The following is a 22,404-nucleotide window of genomic DNA, read 5'->3' on the forward strand; positions in this document are numbered from 1 at the left end:
TATAATATACAGCTCATCTACTGCAGAATATTATAATATACAGCTCATCTTCTGCAGAATATTATAATATACAGCTCATCTACTGCAGAATATTATATATACAGCTCATCTACTGCAGAATATTATATATACAGCTCATCTACTGCAGAATATTATAATATACAGCTCATCTACTGCAGAATATTATAATATGCAGCTCATCTTCTGCAGAATATTATAATATACAGCTCATCTACTGCAGAATATTATAATATACAGCTCATCTGCTGCAGAATATTATAATATACAACTCATCTACTGCAGAATATTATAATATACAGCTCATCTTCTGCAGAATATTATAATATACAGCTCACCTGCTGCAGAATATTATATATACAGCTCATCTACTACAGAATATTATAATATATATACATCTCATCTACTGCAGAATATTATAATATACAGCTTATCTACTGCAGAATAATATAATATACAGCTCATCTACTGCAGAATATTATAATAAACAGCTCACCTACTGCAAAATATTATAATATACAGCTCATCTACTGCAGAATATTATATATACAGCTCATCTACTGCAGAATATTATAATAAACAGCTCATCTACTACAGAATATTATAATATACAGCTCATCTACTGCAGAATATTATAATATACAGCTCATCTACTGCAGAATATTATATATACAGCTCATCTACTGCAGAATATTATATATACAGCTCATCTTCTGCAGAATATTATATATACAGCTCACCTGCTGCAGAATAGTATAATATACAGCTCACCTGCTGCAGAATATTATAATATACAGCTCACCTGCTGCAGAATAGTATAATATACAGCTCACCTGCTGCAGAATAGTATAATATACAGCTCATCTACTGCAGAATATGATATATACAGCTCATCTACTACAGAATATTATAATATACAGCTCACCTGCTGCAGAATATTATATATACAGCTCATCTACTGCAGAATATGATATATACAGCTCATCTACTACAGAATATTATAATATACAGCTCATCTTCTGCAGAATATTATAATATACAGCTCATCTTCTGCAGAATATTATAATATACAGCTCATCTACTACAGAATATTATAATATACAGCTCATCTACTGCAGAATATTATATATACAGCTCATCTACTGCAGAATAATATAATATACAGCTCACCTGCTGCAGAATATTATAATATACAGCTCATCTACTACAGAATATTATAATATACAGCTCATCTACTGCAGAATATTATATATACAGCTTATCTACTGCAGAATATTATAATATACAGCTCATCTTCTGCAGAATATTATATATACAGCTCATCTACTGCAGAACATTATATATACAGCTCATCTACTGCAGAATATTATAATATACAGCTCATCTACTACAGAATATTATAATATACAGCTCATCTACTACAGAATATTATAATATACAGCTCATCTTCTGCAGAATATTATAATATACAGCTTATCTACTGCAGAATAATATAATATACAGCTCACCTGCTGCAGAATATTATAATATACAGCTCATCTACTGCAGAATATTATATATACAGCTTATCTACTGCAGAATATTATAATATACAGCTCATCTTCTGCAGAATATTATATATACAGCTCATCTACTGCAGAACATTATATATACAGCTCATCTACTGCAGAATATTATAATATACAGCTCATCTACTACAGAATATTATAATATACAACTCATCTGCTGCAGAACATTATATATACAGCTCACCTGCTGCAGAATATTATAATAAACAGCTCATCTACTACAGAATATTATAATATACAGCTCACCTGCTGCAGAATATTATAATATACAGCTCACCTGCTGCAGAATATTATAATATACAGCTCACCTGCTGCAGAATATTATAATATACAGCTCACCTGCTGCAGAATATTATAATATACAGCTCACCTGCTGCAGAATATTATATATACAGCTCATCTACTGCAGAATATTATAATATACAGCTCATCTACGGCAGAATAATATAATATACAGCTCATCTACTGCAGAATATTATAATATACAGCTCATCTTCTGCAGAATATTATAATATACAGCTCATCTACTGCAGAATATTATAATATACAGCTCATCTTCTGCAGAATATTATAATATACAGCTCATCTACTGCAGAATATTATAATACACAACTCATCTACTGCAGAATATTATAATATACAGCTCATCTTCTGCAGAATATTATAATATACAGCTCACCTGCTGCAGAATATTATATATACAGCTCATCTACTACAGAATATTATAATATATATACATCTCATCTACTGCAGAATATTATAATAAACAGCTCACCTACTGCAAAATATTATAATATACAACTCATTTGCTGCAGAATATTATATATACAGCTCATCTACTGCAGAATATTATAATATACAGCTCATCTACTGCAGAATATTATAATATACAGCTCATCTACTGCAGAATATTATATATACATCTCATCTACTGCAGAATATTATAATATACAGCTCATCTACTGCAGAATATTATATATACATCTCATCTACTGCAGAATATTATAATATACAGCTCATCTACTGCAGAATATTATAATATACAGCTCATCTACTGCAGAATATTATATATACAGCTCATCTACTGCAGAATATTATAATATACAGCTCATCTACTGCAGAATATTATAATATACAGCTCATCTACTGCAGAATATTATATATACATCTCATCTACTGCAGAATATTATAATATACAGCTCATCTACTGCAGAATATTATAATATACAGCTCATCTACTGCAGAATATTATAATATACAGCTCATCTACTGCAGAATATTATATATACATCTCATCTACTGCAGAATATTATAATATACAGCTCATCTACTGCAGAATATTATAATATACAGCTCATCTACTACAGAATATTATAATATACAACTTATCTACTGCAGAATATTATAATATACAGCTCATCTACTGCAGAATATTATAATATACAGCTCATCTACTGCAGAATATTATAATATACAGCTCATCTACTACAGAATATTATAATATACAACTTATCTACTGCAGAATATTATAATATACAGCTCATCTACTGCAGAATAATATAATATACAGCTCATCTACTGTAGAATATTATAATATACAGCTCATCTACTGCAGAATATTATATATACAGCTCATCTACTGCAGAATAATATAATATACAGCTCATCTACTGCAGAATAATATAATATACAGCTCATCTACTGCAGAATATTATATATACAGCTCATCTACTGCAGAATAATATAATATACAGCTCATCTTCTGCAGAATATTATATATACAGCTCATCTTGTGCAGAATATTATAATATACAGCTCATCTACTGCAGAATATTATAATATACAGCTCATCTTCTGCAGAATATTATAATGTACAGCTCATCTACTGCAGAATATTATATATACAGCTCATCTACTGCAGAATATTATAATATACAGCTCATCTACTGCAGAATAATATAATATACAGCTCATCTACTGCAGAATATTATATATACAGCTCATCTTCTGCAGAATATTATAATATACAGCTCATCTACTGCAGAATATTATATATACAGCTCATCTACTGCAGAATATTATAATATACAGCTCATCTACTGCAGAATATTATAATATACAGCTCATCTTCTGCAGAATATTATATATACAGCTTATCTACTGCAGAATATTATATATACAGCTCATCTTCTGCAGAATATTATAATATACAGCTCATCTACTGCAGAATATTATATATACATCTCATCTACTGCAGAATATTATAATATACAGCTCATCTGCTACAGAATATTATATATACAGCTCATCTACTGCAGAATAATATAATATACAGCTCATCTACTGCAGAATATTATATATACAGCTCATCTACTGCAGAATATTATAATATACAGCTCATCTACTGCAGAATATTATAATATACAGCTCATCTTCTGCAGAATATTATATATACAGCTCATCTACTGCAGAATATTATAATATACAGCTCATCTACTGCAGAATATTATAATATACAGCTCATCTTCTGCAGAATATTATATATACAGCTCATCTACTGCAGAATATTATAATATACAGCTCATCTACTGCAGAATATTATAATATACAGCTCATCTACTGCAGAATATTATATATACAGCTCATCTACTGCAGAATATTATAATATACAGCTCATCTACTGCAGAATATTATAATATACAGCTCATCTACTGCAGAATAATATATATACAGCTCATCTTCTGCAGAATATTATATATACAGCTCATCTACTGCAGAATAATATAATATACAGCTCATCTACTGCAGAATATTATAATATACAGCTCATCTTCTGCAGAATATTATAATATACAGCTCATCTACTGCAGAATATTATATATACAGCTCATCTACTGCAGAATATTATATATACAGCTCATCTACTGCAGAATATTATAATATACAGCTCATCTACTGCAGAATATTATAATATGCAGCTCATCTTCTGCAGAATATTATAATATACAGCTCATCTACTGCAGAATATTATAATATACAGCTCATCTGCTGCAGAATATTATAATATACAACTCATTTACTGCAGAATATTATAATATACAGCTCATCTTCTGCAGAATATTATAATATACAGCTCACCTGCTGCAGAATATTATATATACAGCTCATCTACTACAGAATATTATAATATATATACATCTCATCTACTGCAGAATATTATAATATACAGCTTATCTACTGCAGAATAATATAATATACAGCTCACCTGCTGCAGAATATTATAATAAACAGCTCACCTACTGCAAAATATTATAATATACAGCTCATCTACTGCAGAATATTATATATACAGCTCATCTACTGCAGAATATTATAATAAACAGCTCATCTACTACAGAATATTATAATATACAGCTCATCTACTGCAGAATATTATAATATACAGCTCATCTACTGCAGAATATTATATATACAGCTCATCTACTGCAGAATATTATATATACAGCTCATCTTCTGCAGAATATTATATATACAGCTCACCTGCTGCAGAATAGTATAATATACAGCTCACCTGCTGCAGAATATTATAATATACAGCTCACCTGCTGCAGAATAGTATAATATACAGCTCACCTGCTGCAGAATAGTATAATATACAGCTCATCTACTGCAGAATATTATATATACAGCTCATCTACTACAGAATATTATAATATACAGCTCATCTTCTGCAGAATATTATAATATACAGCTCATCTTCTGCAGAATATTATAATATACAGCTCATCTACTACAGAATATTATAATATACAGCTCATCTACTGCAGAATATTATAAATACAGCTCATCTACTGCAGAATAATATAATATACAGCTCACCTGCTGCAGAATATTATAATATACAGCTCATCTACTGCAGAATATTATATATACAGCTTATCTACTGCAGAATATTATAATATACAGCTCATCTTCTGCAGAATATTATATATACAGCTCATCTACTGCAGAACATTATATATACAGCTCATCTACTGCAGAATATTATAATATACAGCTCATCTACTACAGAATATTATAATATACAGCTCATCTACTACAGAATATTATAATATACAGCTTATCTACTGCAGAATAATATAATATACAGCTCATCTACTACAGAATATTATAATATACAGCTCATCTACTGCAGAATATTATATATACAGCTTATCTACTGCAGAATATTATAATATACAGCTCATCTTCTGCAGAATATTATATATACAGCTCATCTACTGCAGAACATTATATATACAGCTCATCTACTGCAGAATATTATAATATACAGCTCATCTACTACAGAATATTATAATATACAACTCATCTGCTGCAGAATATTATATATACAGCTCACCTGCTGCAGAATATTATAATAAACATCTCATCTACTACAGAATATTATAATATACAGCTCACCTGCTGCAGAATATTATAATATACAGCTCACCTGCTGCAGAATATTATAATATACAGCTCACCTGCTGCAGAATATTATAATATACAGCTCACCTGCTGCAGAATATTACAATATACAGCTCACCTGCTGCAGAATATTGTAATATACAGCTCACCTGCTGCAGAATATTATATATACAGCTCATCTACTGCAGAATATTATAATATACAGCTCATCTACGGCAGAATAATATAATATACAGCTCATCTACTGCAGAATATTATAATATACAGCTCATCTTCTGCAGAATATTATAATATACAGCTCATCTACTGCAGAATATTATAATATACAGCTCATCTTCTGCAGAATATTATAATATACAGCTCATCTACTGCAGAATATTATAATATACAACTCATCTACTGCAGAATATTATAATATACAGCTCATCTTCTGCAGAATATTATAATATACAGCTCACCTGCTGCAGAATATTATATATACAGCTCATCTACTACAGAATATTATAATATATATACATCTCATCTACTGCAGAATATTATAATAAACAGCTCACCTACTGCAAAATATTATAATATACAACTCATTTGCTGCAGAATATTATATATACAGCTCATCTACTGCAGAATATTATAATATACAGCTCATCTACTGCAGAATATTATATATACATCTCATCTACTGCAGAATATTATAATATACAGCTCATCTACTGCAGAATATTATATATACATCTCATCTACTGCAGAATATTATAATATACAGCTCATCTACTGCAGAATATTATAATATACAGCTCATCTACTGCAGAATATTATATATACAGCTCATCTACTGCAGAATATTATAATATACAGCTCATCTACTGCAGAATATTATAATATACAGCTCAACTACTGCAGAATATTATATATACATCTCATCTACTGCAGAATATTATAATATACAGCTCATCTACTGCAGAATATTATAATATACAGCTCATCTACTGCAGAATATTATAATATACAGCTCATCTACTGCAGAATATTATATATACATCTCATCTACTGCAGAATATTATAATATACAGCTCATCTACTGCAGAATATTATAATATACAGCTCATCTACTGCAGAATATTATAATATACAGCTCATCTACTACAGAATATTATAATATACAACTTATCTACTGCAGAATATTATAATATACAGCTCATCTACTGCAGAATATTATAATATACAGCTCATCTACTGCAGAATATTATAATAAACAGCTCATCTACTACAGAATATTATAATATACAGCTCATCTACTGCAGAATAATATAATATACAGCTCATCTACTGTAGAATATTATAATATACAGCTCATCTACTGCAGAATATTATATATACAGCTCATCTACTGCAGAATAATATAATATACAGCTCATCTACTGCAGAATAATATAATATACAGCTCATCTACTGCAGAATATTATATATACAGCTCATCTACTGCAGAATAATATAATATACAGCTCATCTACTGCAGAATATTATAATATACAGCTCATCTACTGCAGAATATTATATATACAGCTCATCTACTGCAGAATATTATAATATACAGCTCATCTACTGCAGAATAATATAATATACAGCTCATCTACTGCAGAATATTATATATACAGCTCATCTACTGCAGAATATTATAATATACAGCTCATCTTCTGCAGAATATTATAATATACAGCGCATCTACTGCAGAATATTATATATACAGCTCATCTTCTGCAGAATATTATAATATACAGCTCATCTACTGCAGAATATTATATATACAGCTCATCTACTGCAGAATATTATATATACAGCTCATCTACTGCAGAATATTATAATATACAGCTCATCTACTGCAGAATATTATAATATACAGCTCATCTTCTGCAGAATATTATATATACAGCTTATCTACTGCAGAATATTATATATACAGCTCATCTTCTGCAGAATATTATAATATACAGCTCATCTACTGCAGAATATTATATATACAGCTTATCTACTGCAGAATATTATATATACAGCTCATCTTCTGCAGAATATTATATATACAGCTCATCTACTGCAGAATATTATATATACATCTCATCTACTGCAGAATATTATAATATACAGCTCATCTACTGCAGAATATTATATATACAGCTTATCTACTGCAGAATATTATAATATACAGCTCATCTTCTGCAGAATATTATAATATACAGCGCATCTACTGCAGAATATTATATATACAGCTCATCTTCTGCAGAATATTATAATATACAGCTCATCTACTGCAGAATATTATATATACAGCTCATCTACTGCAGAATATTATATATACAGCTCATCTACTGCAGAATATTATAATATACAGCTCATCTACTGCAGAATATTATAATATACAGCTCATCTTCTGCAGAATATTATATATACAGCTTATCTACTGCAGAATATTATATATACAGCTCATCTTCTGCAGAATATTATAATATACAGCTCATCTACTGCAGAATATTATATATACAGCTTATCTACTGCAGAATATTATATATACAGCTCATCTTCTGCAGAATATTATATATACAGCTCATCTTCTGCAGAATATTATAATATACAGCTCATCTACTGCAGAATATTATATATACATCTCATCTACTGCAGAATATTATAATATACAGCTCATCTTCTGCAGAATATTATATATACAGCTTATCTACTGCAGAATATTATATATACAGCTCATCTTCTGCAGAATATTATAATATACAGCTCATCTACTGCAGAATATTATATATACATCTCATCTACTGCAGAATATTATAATATACAGCTCATCTACTGCAGAATATTATATATACAGCTCATCTTCTGCAGAATATTATAATATACAGCTCATCTACTGCAGAATATTATAATATACAGCTCATCTGCTACAGAATATTATATATACAGCTCATCTACTGCAGAATAATATAATATACAGCTCATCTACTGCAGAATATTATATATACAGCTCATCTACTGCAGAATATTATATATACAGCTCATCTACTGCAGAATATTATAATATACAGCTCATCTACTGCAGAATATTATAATATACAGCTCATCTTCTGCAGAATATTATAATATACAGCTCATCTACTGCAGAATATTATAATATACAGCTCATCTGCTGCAGAATATTATAATATACAACTCATCTACTGCAGAATATTATAATATACAGCTCATCTACTGCAGAATATTATAATATACAGATCATCTACTGCAGAATATTATAATATACAGCTCATCTTCTGCAGAATATTATAATATACAGCTCATCTTCTGCAGAATATTATATATACAGCTCATCTACTGCAGAATATTATAATATACAGCTCATCTACTGCAGAATATTATAATATACAGCTCATCTTCTGCAGAATATTATATATACAGCTCATCTACTGCAGAATATTATAATATACAGCTCATCTACTGCAGAATATTATAATATACAGCTCATCTTCTGCAGAATATTATATATACAGCTCATCTACTGCAGAATATTATAATATACAGCTCATCTACTGCAGAATATTATATATACAGCTCATCTACTGCAGAATATTATAATATACAGCTCATCTACTGCAGAATATTATAATATACAGCTCATCTACTGCAGAATATTATATATACATCTCATCTACTGCAGAATATTATAATATACAGCTCATCTACTGCAGAATATTATAATATACAGCTCATCTTCTGCAGAATATTATAATATACAGCTCATCTACTGCAGAATATTATATATACAGCTCATCTACTGCAGAATATTATAATATACAGCTCACCTGCTGCAGAATATTATAATATACATCTCATCTACTGCAGAATATTATAATATACAGCTCACCTGCTGCAGAATATTATATATACAGCTCATCTACTGCAGAATATTATAATATACAGCTCACCTGCTGCAGAATATTATAATATACATCTCATCTACTGCAGAATATTATAATATACAGCTCACCTGCTGCAGAATATTATATATACAGCTCATCTACTGCAGAATATTATATATACAGCTCATCTACTGCAGAATATTATAATATACAGCTCACCTGCTGCAGAATATTATAATATACATCTCATCTACTGCAGAATATTATAATATACAGCTCACCTGCTGCAGAATATTATATATACAGCTCATCTACTGCAGAATATTATAATATACAGCTCACCTGCTGCAGAATATTATAATATACATCTCATCTACTGCAGAATATTATAATATACAGCTCACCTGCTGCAGAATATTATATATACAGCTCATCTACTGCAGAATATTATATATACAGCTCATCTACTGCAGAATATTATATATACAGCTCATCTACTGCAGAATATTATAATATACAGCTCATCTACTGCAGAATATTATATATACAGCTCATCTACTGCAGAATATTATATATACAGCTCATCTACTGCAGAATATTATAATATACAGCTCATCTACTGCAGAATATTATAATATACAGCTCATCTACTGCAGAATATTATATATACAGCTCATCTACTGCAGAATATTATAATATACAGCTCATCTACTGCAGAATATTATAATATACAGCTCATCTACTGCAGAATATTATATATACATCTCATCTACTGCAGAATATTATAATATACAGCTCATCTACTGCAGAATATTATAATATACAGCTCATCTTCTGCAGAATATTATAATATACAGCTCATCTACTGCAGAATATTATATATACAGCTCATCTACTGCAGAATATTATATATACAGCTCATCTACTGCAGAATATTATAATATACAGCTTATCTACTGCAGAATATTATATATACAGCTCATCTTCTGCAGAATATTATAATATACAGCTCATCTACTGCAGAATATTATATATACAGCTCACCTGCTGCAGAATATTATATATACAGCTCATCTTCTGCAGAATATTATATATACAACTCATCTACTGCAGAATATTATAATATACAGCTCATCTACTGCAGAATATTATATATACATCTCATCTACTGCAGAATATTATAATATACAGCTCACTTGCTGCAGAATATTATAATATACAGCTCACCTGCTGCAGAATATTATAATATACAGCTCACCTGCTGCAGAATATTATAATATACAGCTCATCTACTGCAGAATATTATAATATACAACTCATCTACTGCAGAATATTATAATATACAGCTCATCTGCTACAGAATATTATAATATACAGCTCATCTACTGCAGAATATTATAATATACAGCTCATCTACTGCAGAATATTATAATATACAGCTCACCTGCTGCAGAATATTATATATACAGCTCATCTACTGCAGAATATTATAATATACAGCTCATCTTCTGCAGAATATTATAATATACAGCTCATCTACTACAGAATATTATAATATACATCTCATCTACTGCAGAATATTATATATACAGCTCATCTACTGCAGAATATTATAATATACATCTCATCTACTGCAGAATATTATAATATACAGCTCATCTACTGCAGAATATTATAATATACAGCTCATCTACTGCAGAATATTATAATAAACAGCTCATCTTCTGCAGAATATTATAATATACAGCTCATCTACTGCAGAATATTATAATATACAGCTCATCTACTACAGAATATTATAATATACAGCTCATCTACTGCAGAATATTATAATATACAGCTCATCTACTGCAGAATATTATAATATACAGCTCATCTACTACAGAATATTATAATATACAGCTCATCTACTGCAGAATATTATAATATACAGCTCATCTACTGCAGAATATTATAATATACAGCTCATCTACTGCAGAATATTATATATACAGCTCATCTACTGCAGAATATTATAATATACAGCTCATCTTCTGCAGAATATTATAATATACAGCTCATCTACTACAGAATATTATAATATATATACATCTCATCTACTGCAGAATATTATAATATACAGCTTATCTACTGCAGAATAATATAATATACAGCTCACCTGCTGCAGAATATTATAATAAACAGCTCACCTACTGCGAAATATTATAATATACAGCTCATCTACTGCAGAATATTATAATATACAGCTCATCTACTGCAGAATATTATAATAAACAGCTCATCTACTACAGAATATTGTAATATACAGCTCATCTACTGCAGAATATTATAATATACAGCTCACCTGCTGCAGAATAGTATAATATACAGCTCACCTGCTGCAGAATAGTATAATATACAGCTCATCTACTGCAGAATATTATAATATATAGCTCATCTTCTGCAGAATATTATAATATACAGCTTATCTGCAGAATATTATAATATACAGCTCATCTTCTGCAGAATATTATAATATACAGCTTATCTGCAGAATATTATAATATACAGCTCATCTACTGCAGAATATTATAATATACAGCTCATCTTCTGCAGAATATTATAATATACAGCTTATCTGCAGAATATTATAATATACAGCTCATCTACTGCAGAATGTTATAATATACAGCTCATCTACTGCAGAATATTATAATATACAGCTCATCTTCTGCAGAATATTATAATATACAGCTCATCTACTGCAGAATATTATAATATACAGCTCACCTGCTGCAGAATATTATAATATACAGCTCACCTGCTGCAGAATATTATATATACAGCTCATCTTCTGCAGAATATTATATATACAGCTCATCTACTGCAGAATATTATAATATACAGCTCATCTACTGCAGAATATTATAATATACAGCTCATCTACTGAAGAATATTATAATATACAGCTCATCTGCTGCAGAATGTTATAATATACAGCTCATCTACTACAGAATATTATAATATACAGCTCATCTACTGCAGAATATTATAATATACAGCTCATCTACTGCAGAATATTATAATATACAGCTCACCTGCTGCAGAATATTATAATATACAGCTCATCTACTGCAGAATGTTATAATATACAGCTCATCTACTACAGAATATTATAATATACAGCTCATCTTCTGCAGAATATTATAATATACAGCTCATCTACTGCAGAATATTATAATATACAGCTCATCTACTGCAGAATATTATAATATACAGCTCATCTGCTGAAGAATATTATATATACAGCTCATCTACTGCAGTAGATGAGCTCTATATTATAATATTCTGCAGTATATGAGCTGTATATTATAATATTCTGCAGTAGATGAGCTGTATATTATAATATTCTGCATTAGATGAGCTGTATATTATACTATTCTGCAGTAGATGAGATGTATATTATAATATTCTGCAGCAGATGAGCTGTATATTATAATATTCTGCAACAGCTGAGCTGTATATATAATATTCTGTAGCAGGTGAGCTGTATATTATAATATTCTGCAGTAGATGAGCTGTATATATAATATTCTGTAGCAGGTGAGCTGTATATTATAATATTCTGCAGTAGATGAGCTGTATATATAATATTCTGCAGTAGATGAGCTTTATATTATAATATTCTGCAGTAGATGAGCTTTATATTATAATATTCTGCAGCAGGTGAGCTGTATATTATAATATTCTGCAGTAGATGTGACACGCCCCCTGGGCCTGTGCTGTGCAGGGGGATACCCGGAGCCGGATCGCTGCGGGTTGTAGTTCTCCGTGGCGGTAACCCGGTCCGTGCCCAGGGCGGTCAAACCAGTGGCAGTCTTAGGTAATAACAATGCCCGACTACGCCACCCGTGGATTGCGGTCAGTGGGGACCGCCGCTGCGCTGCAGACCGCTGAGGCTGATGTTGTTTGCACAGCCGAGTATGGGATAACTCCCCACGGGAGAAGTATTGCCTCAGGGCAGCTAATGTGAGAGATGATGGGAGTGATGGTGTGAGCGTCCCAGTGCTAATGGTGCTGGTGCGGCAAGGAATCACAGAGACGTGTGGTGCAGTTCAGGGTCTTTACTGATGGTATAAGGCAGACCCTCCCGGGAGTACTGGCTAGCATAAGGGGCCTGGTCAGTCTGCGAGCAAGCAGGATCTCCCTTGGCCAGGTGGAGTTGTAGGCCTCCCCGTTTATCTGCACTCTTCCTGGCTACCTTGCTCTATGCGGGTAGAAGTAGCCCACGTCCCTGAGTATACCGTGTGGTGCTCACCCGTATGGCTGGTGACTTGGGGCCTTCTGTTAGCCTCCGCTCCTGGATGGCGGCGCTGGTCCCTTCTTTGTGACTGAGCCTCCGGGCTTCTATGGCCAGAGGACCTGGAATCCCCTGCCGGCTGGTTTCTGCTGCTGGGTATATATCAGTCCCCACAGCCTCGGACTCCTGTGTGGTTTTTAGTGTCCTCAGCCAGGGCGAGCTATATCTCTGCTCACAGCCCCTGGCCTTCTGCTTCTCCTCCTACAGAGCTCCTGTTCTCACTTTCCCTCTCCAGGCTCTGACTGCTCTGCTTGTTCTGCAGGCTCTGTCTCTGTCTGCAGCTTCACTCACTAATCCCGCCCCAGACCCAGTTTATAAGGGCAGATTCCTCCCCTCCCAGGTGTGGGCGGACCGTGTTGCATGCTTAGGGCTCCTGACCAGAGAAACCTCCCACTTGCTCTCAGACATAATATCTCTATTACTGTGGTAACCAGACCCCTGGGGTGCCACATTCCCCCCTAGTAAATTTTAGTACTCCGGGACTAAACACATTTTTTTAAAGAAACATAAATACAGGGTATAAACGATAATACAAAAACATATTTACAAGAAGCTTTAGTTCTTTAAAGGTCACGGCGTGTCCGCAACCGGGTGTCCATATCACCCAAGGTGAAGTTTTTGAAACAAGGGGGTGTCCATGTCACCCAAGGTGAAACTTTAAGCGAAGTAGGGGACCTGTCCAAAGCAAACCCCTTGCGTTGGCCTTGGGCGTGGCTGCAAGGGTAGACTAACTACTTTGGGCCGCAAGGAGGCCACGCCAGACAGGTTTTCTCTTCCGCGGCCGTCTTCGCAAGAGGCACCAAGGTGCAACTATCTACAAGCATTGTTCCGGTTATCCAGCTTCCATGACCTGTTAGTCCAAATAAATCTGCAGGGTAACTGAGAAACATAATTAGTAACAGTCAACAACAAAAACCATAAACAGTTAAACAGATAAATTCACAGTGCATCACTTTAGATTCTCCAGCGAGCGGGCATCTGACTTCTAGTGACTCTAGTGGACCTACGGAGCTCACTAACTGGTCCTGCACTACAGGGTGTAGGGGAGGTTATGGGCAAGCTGGGCAGCTGTCTGCGCACTCTTTGGCTCACTAGGGGCACAGCAGGCTCACTACTAGCAGAGGGTTGATCCTCCTGTACTGCTGGTGTGGACTCTTCTGCCTCTTGGGCCGGCTGCTCTTCCAGCTCTACCGGTTCCTCTGTAGGCACTTGCGGGGCTGGCTGGAGAAAGGTGAGGACGGGTACCACGACAGCGCCGTTTACTTGTGTCCAAGACCGGGGGAAGTCTCCGAGTACGGTACTGATCATTTCTTCCCTTTCCTCTGAGGGTTGAGGGTTTTCTTGATCTTCTTCAGGGCTTTGCAGCTGCTCGAGACACTTCTTCAGGTGGTCTCTGGAGACAATGGCTGTGGTTTCTCCTCCATCCTTACTGATTACGCAGATTTTTGGGTTCTCATGGCTTGATGGCAGTACGGTGTACGGGTCCTTCTCCCACTGGTCGTCCAACTTGTGAAGCCGCCTCTTCCTCTTCAAGACCTGCTCTCCAGGTACTAGGGGAACAGCGGGAGCATACTGGTTATAAGCCTTCTCTTGCCTTTCTCTAGCTTGAGACAGACTTCGCTCGACGCTCTCCTGTACTTTCCGATACTGCTGCTGCCGTTCTGTATCCCAGTCTGCCTCTGGCGAGGTGTCCTCAGGTGTCAGGACTCCCATATCCAGGTCAATAGGCAGCTTACCAGGTCTTGCTCTCATTAGGTAAGCCGGGGTACAGTTGGTGGAACCTACAGGGATGTGGTCATACAGGTCCACCAGATCGGGCAGTTTCTCAGGCCACAGACTGCGTTCTTCCAGGGGCAATGTTTTTAGCAGATCTATCACCACCTGGTTCATCTTCTCGCAGAGTCCATTGGTTTGAGGGTGATAGGGCATTGTTCTTATCCTCTTGCAGCCATACAGGTTACAGAACTCCTGGAAGACCTTCGCTTCGAAGGCTGGTCCTTGGTCTGTCATCACTTGGTCCGTGTACCCGTGTGGATGGCAGAAGTGCTGCTGGAAGGCTCTAGCTGCTGTTTGAGCCGTTAAGTCCTTGACCGGGACCACCACCAGGAACCGGGAGTAATGATCTACGATTGTGAGGGCGTAGACATACCCAGATCTGCTTGGAGCCAGTTTCACATGGTCCAGGGCTACCAGTTCCAGTGGCTGTCTGGTGATGATGGGCTGCAGGGGAGTCTTCTGGCTGGCTCGGTCTTTTGTTATCAGGTGACACGGGCCACAGTCTCTGCACCACCTCTCGATGGCTCCTCTCATGCCTACCCAGTAGAACCATTCACGCAACAAGAACTCCAGCTTCTTCCATCCGAAATGCCCTGCTCCGTTGTGGTATGCCTCCAGAACCATAGCTGCGTCTCGTCTTGGGACCACTACCTGCCAGGTCAACTCATGTGTTTGAGAGTTAACCATTCTCCGGCACAGCTTCTCCCTGTAGAGGAACAGCTTACTTTTCTCCTTCCACAGTTGCTTGGTCTCCTCCGGAGCATCTGGGTCAAGACGGGCATCGGCCTGGGTCAGCATTTCCTTCACCAAATGGACTGCGGGATCACTGTCTTGCGTCTCCGCCCAGTTGTAGTGGGGCAAGGGATTGAACGTCACAGAGCGCCTGTCCTTCACACGGTGGGAATACAGGGTAATCCCATGATGGTGGAACGCAGGGAGCTCAACTTCTTCCAGATCTTCTGGATCTTTCCCTACGTCCGGTAAGTTCGGCATTCTAGACAGGGCATCTGCGTTGGCATTTGAGCGTCCTGCCCGGTATTTGATGGTGAATTCAAAGTTGGACAGGCGGGCCATCCATCTCTGTTCCAGGGCACCGAGCCTTGCAGTGTCCAGGTGTGTCAACGGGTTGTTATCCGTGTACACGGTGAATTTGGAGGAGGCAAGGTAATGCTTGAAACGTTCGGTCACTGCCCACACTACTGCCAGGAACTCCAGCTTGAATGAGCTATAATTCTCAGGGTTCCTCTCCGTGGGCCGTAGCTTTCGGCTGGCGTAAGCGATTACCCGTTCTTTCCCTTGCTGGATCTGGGACAGTACGGCTCTTAGCCCGATGTTGCTTGCGTCCGTGTGGAGGATAAAGGGCTGGCTGTAGTCTGGATATGCCAGGATTTCATCCCCCGTGAGGGCCATCTTCAGCTGGCAGAAGGACTCCTCTTCCAGCTTTTCCCACCTAAAGGGCGGCTTCTGGTTTCTGGCTTTCCGAGATTGACCTATCAGGAGGTCCTGCATAGGGGCTGCCATTTTGGTGAAACCGGGAATGAATCTTCGGTAGTAGCCTACCAACCCGAGGAACTGCCACACTTCCTTTATGCTGGAGGGTCTTGGCCAGTCCTTAATCACGGTGATCTTATCAGGGTCGGGAGCCACTCCATCAGCACTCACCACGTGTCCCAGGTACTGCACCTTTGGTTTCAAGAGGTGACACTTGGAGGGTTTCACCTTTAGGCCGTAGCTTGCCAGAGCTTCAAACACTTCTGCCAGGTGTTTCAGGTGGTCCTCGTAGGTCTTGGAATAGACGATGACATCGTCCAGGTATAACAGGACCATCTCGAAGTTCCGGTGTCCCAGACAGCATTCCATCAACCGTTGGAAGGTTCCTGGTGCGTTGCAGAGCCCGAACGGCATACAGTTAAATTCGCTGAGACCCATCGGGGTAGTGAATGCGGTCTTCTCCCGGTCCGCCTCTGCTACAGGAACCTGTCAGTACCCGCTAGTGAGATCCAAAGTAGAGAAGAAGTTAGCAGATTTTAATGCAGCTAAGGACTCTTCTATCCTTGGTAACGGGTACGCATCTTTGTGTGTGATACGGTTGACCTTCCTGTAGTCTACACACATTCTCATGGTGTTGTCTTTCTTTTTCACTAAGACTAGTGGAGCTGCCCAAGGGCTACAGCTGTCCCTGATTACCCCAGCCTCCTTCATGTCTCTAAGCATCCCCTTGGCGTGTTGATAGTGTGCAGGGGGTACGGGTCGGTATCTCTCCTTTATGGGAGGATGGTCTCCCGTGGAGATGTGGTGTTCTACCCCCTTTACTCGCCCGAAGTCTAGCGGGTGTTTACTAAACACTCTCTCGTACTCTCGAACCACCCGATAGACTCCCTGTTTCTGGTGTGAGGGAGTGGAGTCAGTACCCAAATGCAGTTGCTGACACCAGTCCTCCATTGGTTTCTTAGAGCCGTTACCTTCCTCTGGTTGAGATGGAGGCAAGGGTTCCACGGCCTGTACAGAGTTCTGGTTGATGGTGAACAATTTGGCTAGCGTGGCGTACCGGGGCAGGTGTACTTCTCTCTCCCCGATATTTATGATGCGAACGGGCACCCTCCCATGGCGCACATCGACCACCCCCCGTGCTGTCAAAATGGTGGGCCTACTGTCTGAGTAGACGGGTTCTACCATTGCTTGGTAGTCTCTACCTCTTAGACCAATAGCTGCCCGGCACCAAATCATCATCTCACTTTTTGGGGTCATGGCAATAGGGAACGGGTCACACATTCTCACGCTACCTATCTCACCACCAGATAGTTCCACCTGTTGCCGCTTCATTAGTGCCCGGATCTCTTTTTGGAGCACACGCTGCTGGCCGGAACTGGCGTTCTTGGCAACCTGCTGTAAAATGAGAATCACCTCTGCAAGACAATTTTCAATCACATTAGTTCCCAAGGTTATTCTAGGGTGACTCTCATGACGGTCTATGTCCACTATAATCAGTCCTTGTGCCGCCAGTTCGACTTTACCGATCTTAATGGTGTCCTGTTTGAATCCCACCTGCGGCATGGGCTGACCATTGCTGGCGATGATACTCAGGTCGTCATCTGGGTAGCGGGTTATGTCCGAGTCATTCCAGTACTGCTTAAAGAGCACGTATGGGATGGTGGTCACCTGTGACCCAGTGCCTAGTAGGGCACTCATAGGAATGCCATCCAGTACCACAGGCAAGATTGGACGTCCCCCTACGTATTTATCATGCCAGTTTGATGGGCCTGATGGTCTTATGTCTGGGGGTTGGCCCTCAACCCCAGGTTGTGCCCGTTTAAATGACAGTACCTTGCCACATGTCCGGGTTGATTGCAGCGGCGGCAGATGGGTCGTCCGTCCTCATTGTATCTGTCGCTGGGTCTTCCTCTGGCCGGTGGGGTCCTCCTCAGTCGGCGCCACGGGACGTCCTCCGGTCCGGATGCCAGCTGGATCTTTCCTGGAGAAGAGACCTGTAAAGACTGCACAGTTCTGGTTAGCGCGGCAACGCTCTTAGTCAGCTCTTGGACCTGGTGGTGTAGGTCTGTTGCCGGGTCATTGTTCAAAGCCTGCGCATCAGCTCCCACAGGCCCTGCAGACAAGGGCGCCGTCTCCTGGTGATAAGTGATAGCAGGGCGCCTGTGGGTCACAGCGCCACCTGGTGCCGGTTCTCGGAGCACCCGGATGGCTCTGTCCTTGAACTGTGCAAAGTCCAGGTCAGGGTCCTGTAAGGCCATTGCCCGCAACTGGGTTCGGTGGGCATTGCACAGTAGACCCTCAATAAATTGTTCAGTCAACAGCTTATCTTCATTTCCCACGCTGTCAGGGTCTGCCTGCTTAATGGCTCTCAGGGCCTCTTGTAGGTTTAAAGCATAGTCTCTTATACTCTCATGTGCCCGCTGTTTACACCCGTAAAATCGGAGCTTTATTTCGGCTGAGGTGCGGGTGTCAAATGTGTCTTTCAGCCGGGCTAGTATCTCTCTGACAGTCCTCTTCCTCCCAGGTGGCCAGGACTTTACCTCCCTTTGGGCTGCCCCGATTAATTGGGCCACCAGGATGCTCACTTTTTGCTCTTCTGTGAGGGGGTACACCTGGAAGAGGCTATCCAGTCTTTCTCTAAAGTCATTTAGGGTATGTGACTCCCCTGTGTACTGGGGTAGCCAGGTTGCCCCCGGGATATAGGGCATGGTGAATGGCATGACTGCTGCAGCGGTTGCGCTGGCGGTGGCTGTGGCAGTGCAGCTCCCCTCGGTGTCCGGCATCCTCCTCCCCCCTAGTGGACCGTGGCCTACCTTGCGATGCTCTTCTTCCGTAGGCCGCGGCTCCGCAGTCGATCGTCGGGGTCGAGGACCTGGCGTCGCGCTCCGATGATGTCAGCGTCGCTATTCCTCCCTTCCAGGACCTTGCGCAGCGTCACTGTGTGGGGCGGAGCTTCGGATCTCGCGCGCTTTCGGCGTCCACGCCCCTCTTCTTCCTGTGCGGCGTCCCGAAGATGGCGTCCGAAGGCGGGAAGCAGCTGCGGATGGCGGGAAGAAGGCAGAAGACGGCGGGAAACGGTCCAAGATGGCGTCTGATGGCGGGAATCGGCTCCGGATGGCGGGAAACGACTCCGGACGGCGGGAAACTTCACCACAGGTAAGTTCAAAAGTCTTTTTCAGGCACGCAGTACCCGGTGGTTGCGGGCACGAAATCCTGCCGACTACGCCAAAGTTGACGCACCCCCTGGGCCTGTGCTGTGCAGGGGGATACCCGGAGCCGGATCGCTGGGGGTTGTAGTTCTCCGTGGCGGTGACCCGGTCCGTGCCCAGGGCGGTCAAACCAGTGGCAGTCTTAGGTAATAACAATGTCCGACTACGCCACCCGTGGATTGCGGTCAGTGGGGACCGCCACTGCGCTGCAGACCACTGAGGCTGATGTTGTTTGCGCAGCCGAGTATGGGATAACTCCCCACGGGAGAAGTATTGCCTCAGGGCAGCTAATGTGAGAGATGATGGGAGTGATGGTGTGAGCGTCCCAGTGCTAATGGTGCTGGTGTGGCAAGGAATCACAGAGACGTGTGGTGCAGTTCAGGGTCTTTACTGATGGTATAAGGCAGACCCTCCCGGGAGTACTGGCTAGCATAAGGGGCCTGGTCAGTCTGCGAGCAAGCAGGAGTTCCCCTGGCCAGGTGGAGTTGTAGGCCTCCCCGTTTATCTGCACTCTTCCTGGCTACCTTGCTCTATGCGGGTAGAAGTAGCCCACGTCCCTGAGTATACCGTGTGGTGCTCACCCATATGGCTGGTGACTTGGGGCCTTCTGTTAGCCTCCGCTCCTGGATGGCGACGCTAGTCCCTTCTTTGTGACTGAGCCTCCGGGCTTCTATGGCCAGAGGACCTTGAATCCCCTGCCGGCTGGTTTCTGCTGCTGGGTATATATCAGTCCCCACAGCCTCGGACTCCTGTGTCCGGTTTTTAGTGTCCTCAGCCAGGGCGAGCTATATCTCTGCTCACAGCCCCTGGCCTTCTGCTTCTCCTCCTACAGAGCTCCTGTTCTCACTTTCCCTCTCCAGGCTCTGACTGCTCTGCTTGTTCTGCAGGCTCTGTCTCTGTCTGCAGCTTCACTCACTAATCCCGCCCCAGACCCAGTTTATAAGGGCAGATTCCTCCCCTCCCAGGTCTGGGCGGACCGTGTTGCATGCTTAGGGCTCCTGACCAGAGAAACCTCCCACTTGCTCTCAGACATAATATCTCTATTACTGTGGTAACCAGACCCCTGGGGTGCCACAGATGCGCTGTATATTATAATATTCTGTAGCAGGTGAGCTGTATATATAATATTCTGCAGATGAGCTGTATATTATAATATTCTACAGTAAATGAGTTGTATATTATAATATTCTGCAGAAGATGAGCTGTATATTATAATATTCTGCAGAAGATGAGCTGTATATTTTAATATTCTGCAGTAGATGAGCTGTATATTATAATATTCTGCAGTAGATGAGCTGTATATATAATATTCTGCAGCAGATGAGCTGTATATTATAATATTCTGCAGAAGATGAGCTGTATATTATAATATTCTGCAGTAGATGAGCTGTATATTATAATATTCTGCAGTAGATGAGCTGTATATATAATATTCTGCAGTAGATGAGCTGTATATTATAATATTCTGCAGTAGATGAGCTGTATATATAATATTCTGCAGTAGATGAGCTGTATATATAATATTCTGCAGTAGATGAGCTGTATATTATAATATTCTGTAGAAGATGAGCTGTATATTATAATATTCTGCAGCAGGTGAGCTGTATATTATAATATTC

The sequence above is a fragment of the Phyllobates terribilis genome, unplaced genomic scaffold, assembly GCF_046119375.1.
Source record: "Phyllobates terribilis strain yellow unplaced genomic scaffold, ASM4611937v1 Scaffold_152__1_contigs__length_4461920, whole genome shotgun sequence".
In the NCBI taxonomy this organism is placed as follows: Eukaryota; Metazoa; Chordata; class Amphibia; order Anura; family Dendrobatidae; genus Phyllobates; species Phyllobates terribilis.